The following is a 4,712-nucleotide window of genomic DNA, read 5'->3' on the forward strand; positions in this document are numbered from 1 at the left end:
GGACTCACAGACACAGTAAACAATGACTTTGGGGAACTCTCAGAGGTCTAGATAAATGCAGCTGGCTAGGATTTTTATTTGCCCAAAATATTTTGATGCCATATTTTGCAAATACATTTTAATGATTCCAGAATTTCCATAAATTTTACTTCTTTGGATCCATCTCAAAGCTCAGAGCAGGACAGGAATACTCTTCTGTGTTATACTCCTTCCAGAAGCTTATGAGCCATAGACCACTGTCTGAATCTTCCTGCCCAGAGGAGCAAAGTTGAAAGACTTATCTGTCACCTCTTCAAGTCCCTACCCACCTCCTCTCTACGCACTCTAGGCAGCCAGCTCTCAGGTACAGCTCACAGGGAGGGCCTCCCAAGGCAAAGGAGTATCTGAGCCAGACAGGGCAGACCTGACCATTTGTTGGGTTTGGGAGCCTCACCTAAGAACCAAGGTTAGCAATGATTGTGGGGAGGTTGGCAGTGTGCACAGCAGCATGTGAGAATGTGTGCAGGAGTAATTAATGAGGCATGAGCACGGGCGTGAGAGGAAGTGGGCAGGCTCGGCCTCTAACACCCATGTGCATGTGGGCGCACACCTTTGATCCCAGCACTTGGGAGGCAGAGGCAGGCAGATCTCTGTGAGTTTGAGGCTAGCCTGGTCTACAGAGTGAGTTCCAGGACAGCCAGGGTTACACATAGAAACCCTGTCTTTAAAAACAAACAGACCCAATGGGCAAAGCAGAAACGAAATCCCTATAGAGATTCCCTCCCTCTCACCTGCACATAGAATCTAAGATCTAGAAGGTGGGGTTCCAGGGCAGCTGGAGGAGTTGGGTCATGCTGTCAGGGCAGACACACAGAGGCCCGGGCAGAGAAGATGGTAAAGAACAGTTAGTCAGTGCCAGCGCAGAAAAACCAGCTGGGCAGACAGCCTCATCACATGTGCCCTGTGCCCTGGCATGCATATGAGCCTGTGTACAGTTGAGCATGTGGCTGCATGTGCCAAAGTGTCTGCCTGTTCCCAGACCTGCCCAACCAGGGCCCTGCCCATGGGAATGATTCCAGCAGGCAGCGTTACCATGGGCAGCCTCCTGTCAAAGCTGATGTCGTGAATGACTGAAGAAGACAGTAGCCTTTTCAGGTAGGGCCACACACGTACACAGATACACCAAATCATACCCATGAGGCTGTGCATGCGTGGACAACCCAGTGTGTGTGTGGTGGTGGTGGGGCATAAAATATGAGGCCCTACCTAAGGAGCTCCTGTCATGAAATCAGCCCCCTGTCTCTCTGGTCTTTCAGGACTCAAAGCCACTCCTGGGCTGAGGGCAGATGGGGGCCATTCCTTCTGCTCAGGAGTTATTCCTTCACAATAGGGGTACAGGGTAGGGCTATGTCCTCTCCCAACTCAGGGTTTTCAGGTAGCTGTTCTTGTACCCAAGTTCCCTGGGTAGAGAAGATCAGGAATTTTGGAGGTAGTGGGGGAAAGGTGTACCCTCCTCCTGGGTTTCTAGATTTCAAGAATATTCCATCTTGGATCCCAGAATTATCCAACACTTCCTGAATGATTTATAGTAAGTCTCCTCCCAGGCCTGTGTTCATCAGCCTGGCTGTCTTTTCTTTGTCAGGGGCCACCAATCACTCTACCTTTCCATCTCCGAGACTGGATGCCAACAGAGCACAGCACTCTGCTTCCTGGTTTCCGTCCTCTCCAGACCCTCACATTCCCGAGGACTTTTCTGTTAACCTCTGAGGAAAGCTAAACAGACATGTCAGTCATGGCAACTGGGTGGAATGGAGACAAGCCTGGACCCTCTGTGGCTGTCAGCTAGGCCCAGGAGCTGGTAAGTAGAGGTGCCTAGTGCCATGAACAGCGTGACATGGAAAGGAACTCACAATACTCAGCCACCAGGCGGCAAGCTGCACCTGCCTGACCACTGACCCATTTCTGGGCCCTTATTCTTGGGCATGAGTGTCTTTATAGGTAGGATGTGGCACAGAAGTCCCACCTGGGGTCAGGTAGAGGGCATCTCTGGGGGTGTATGCAGAGGGGGAAGATGGTTAGAAAGCCCCTGGACCCTGCATTGAATGGGAAGAATCTGTGATGGGGGCAGTAGATCATGGTAAGTGGCTGGATCATGATACTGAGGGTGAGCAGTTGACCCCTTAGGAATGACGTCGTGCCCCGAATCTCAAGCATGCAGCCATGCTTTGTTACATAAGCTAACAGATTCCCTTCTGTTGCTAAAGCTGCCTTGAGTTCTCCCTTCAACCCACAGACATGCTCTAGTTACGTGATACTTATTCCTTGCACAAGAAGTTATCAGTGAGTGGGAACTGGAGAGATGGCTAGGCAGTTAAGAGAACTGGTTGCTCTTCCAGAGGACCTGGGTTCCAATCCCAGCACCCAATGGTGGCTCACAACCACCTGTAACTCCAGTTCCAGGGGATATGACACCCTCTTCTGGACTCTTCAGACACCAGGCACACACATGGTACACAGAAAGACATGTAGATAAAACACCTATGCACATAAATTAAAAATAAATCTTTTTTTTTTTTTTTTTTTTGGTTTTTTGAGACAGGGTTTCTCTGTGTAGCTTTGCACATTTCCTGGATCTCGCTCTGTAACCCAGGCTGGCCTCGAACTCACAAAGATCCGCCTGCCTCTGCCTCCCAAGTGCTGGGATCAAAGGCGTGCGCCACCACCGCCCAGCAAAAATAAATCTTTTTATAAAGTCCTCAGTGCCTCAGGTTTCCCTGCAGGTTGAATTCCAAGCGCAGTCTGGCTGTCTGGAACCAGCCTCTTCCTCCGTCATCACGCAGCCTTCTCTGTGCGCACTGGATGCAGAAACCCACTAGCTCAGAAAACTGAAGCCCCTAAAAATGACTTCGAGGAACATCTCGGTGCTGACAGAAAAACCAGCTCTCCTCTGTGCCATCCATGATTATCCCTCTGCCTTTCATTAGGCCTAAGCCTGCAATACTGAAGCACAGAGATTTAGTGTGGGTGAGGCATGGTCTGCTTAGGAGTGGGGCTTCTTGGAATGTCCTGCAGAACCTTGGCCTGTGCCCACTAGGAGAGAAGGGCTAGAGAAACCTCACCCAAGTCCAAAAGAATCCCTGAGACACAGACCCGAGGGCAGGCATCGCTGTGCAACCACCTGACCAGCCACCAGGAGTCTCTCTCTGTTCAGAAACTACTTCCTCCTCTCCCAAGAAGAGAATCAGCACCTTCAGGCTCTGCTCCTGAAGGAGCTAGGAGACCTGTGAAGGCAGACTCAGAAAAAGACAATTACCAAGAGGCAGCACAAAGGACACACAAAACTGAGGGCACACGGGACCAACAAACAGCCTGGGACAGAGATTCAAGGATGGAGAGCAGGCTGCGAGTGCCAGACCTAGGCCATCTCCAACAGGCTTCAACCCTCGGCTTGGGTACCCAAGCCACAGGCTGGGAGGCCGTTTCTTCCTTGCTCACCTCTCAGATTTGTTCTCTCTCCCCCCACAGGATGTCTAGAGTCTGTTCGGTCCTCTCTGTCCACTGCAGCCACCAGTTCCCTTCTGAATGGGTTCCTCTAACTTTCACACTGCTGCTCACCAACTGTTAGCTGGCAGGAATCTCCTGGACGTGTGTCTGCTCAGCATTCCCACACTCCTTCCCTCTAAACCACTCCGTCTCCTGTGTGGTAAGGCTTTGCTTGACCATACCCTGTCCATCACCAGACCCTCATCCCAAAGCCCAGTTTCTTCCGACGCTCCTCACTCACTACTACTCTCCATACACACTAAGAGCTCACCACCATACTACCTTAGGGCTCTCCAAGACCGGAGGCCAGGCCGCCCTCACCAGTGCTTCTCATCTGTCTTCCCATCTGCTCCCGTGCATGGCTCTCAAGCCTGAACTGCTCCTGTGCATGGCTCCCAGGCATGGCTCCCAGGCCGGAGCTGCTCCCGTGCATGGCTCCCAGGCCGGAGCTGCTCCCGTGCATGACTCCCAGGCCTGAGCTGCTCCTGTGCACAGCCCCCAGGGCCAGCTCACCAGTTCTAGCCTCATGGGTGTTGGTATTCTAATCTTGATCTTTCACTCCATGCAGTCCTCTTTCTGAGGTCGTGGTCTTGCTACATTTTCCACGCCCCTGTTTTTGTTGGTGGTGTTTCATTTGTTTGTCTTTTTCAGTCTTTCCCACTAGTTTCCCCCAAAGAAGCCTGGGGTAGTGGTGCACACCTTTCATGTCAGCACGTGGGAGACAGAGGCAGGAGAATCTCTCTAAGTGCCAGGCCAGCTAGGGTTACATCTTGAGGCCCTGTCTTAAAGAAAGAAAGATCGATGATGACCACTGGTGGCCTATGATTCCTGGATTGTGACGACCTCTGGAAGTCAGAGGTCTGTATTATAAAATACTTAGATACATATGAGATCCTAACAGCAGATATGAGTGATAGTCTGCTTTTGCAGTTAGATAAAAAGTGGTAAGGCATTTTTAAATTTGATATGACTCCAGAGGATGAGTACTAATCATATATACTAAAACAAAGTTTTTTCTGACTGTACATTTGAGGTTGCCATATGAATGTTCTTGGTAGGGTCAAAGCCATTATCATTGGTTTTGTCAAGAAGAGCATGGAATAGTATAATGCACACTTAGATGAGAATTAAGAAGCGGAAGGACAAGCAGACAGATTGCACGGATGAGTGAACACAATGTCAATCTTTTT

At 50.4% G+C, this 4,712-nt stretch overlaps 1 non-coding gene across 1 annotated transcript; it reads left to right on the top strand.

Moving 5' to 3' along the window:
• The first annotated feature begins 4,316 nt into the window (after positions 1–4,316).
• On the top strand, positions 4,317–4,386 carry LOC128105746 (small nucleolar RNA SNORD113/SNORD114 family). Its single transcript, XR_008216481.1, has one exon. It is a non-coding gene; the product is annotated as a small nucleolar RNA SNORD113/SNORD114 family (small nucleolar RNA).
• The last annotated feature ends 326 nt before the right edge of the window (positions 4,387–4,712 follow it).

This window comes from Peromyscus californicus, unplaced genomic scaffold (assembly GCF_007827085.1).
Source record: "Peromyscus californicus insignis strain IS unplaced genomic scaffold, ASM782708v3 Scaffold_11__1_contigs__length_118956290, whole genome shotgun sequence".
Taxonomy (NCBI): domain Eukaryota; kingdom Metazoa; phylum Chordata; class Mammalia; order Rodentia; family Cricetidae; genus Peromyscus; species Peromyscus californicus.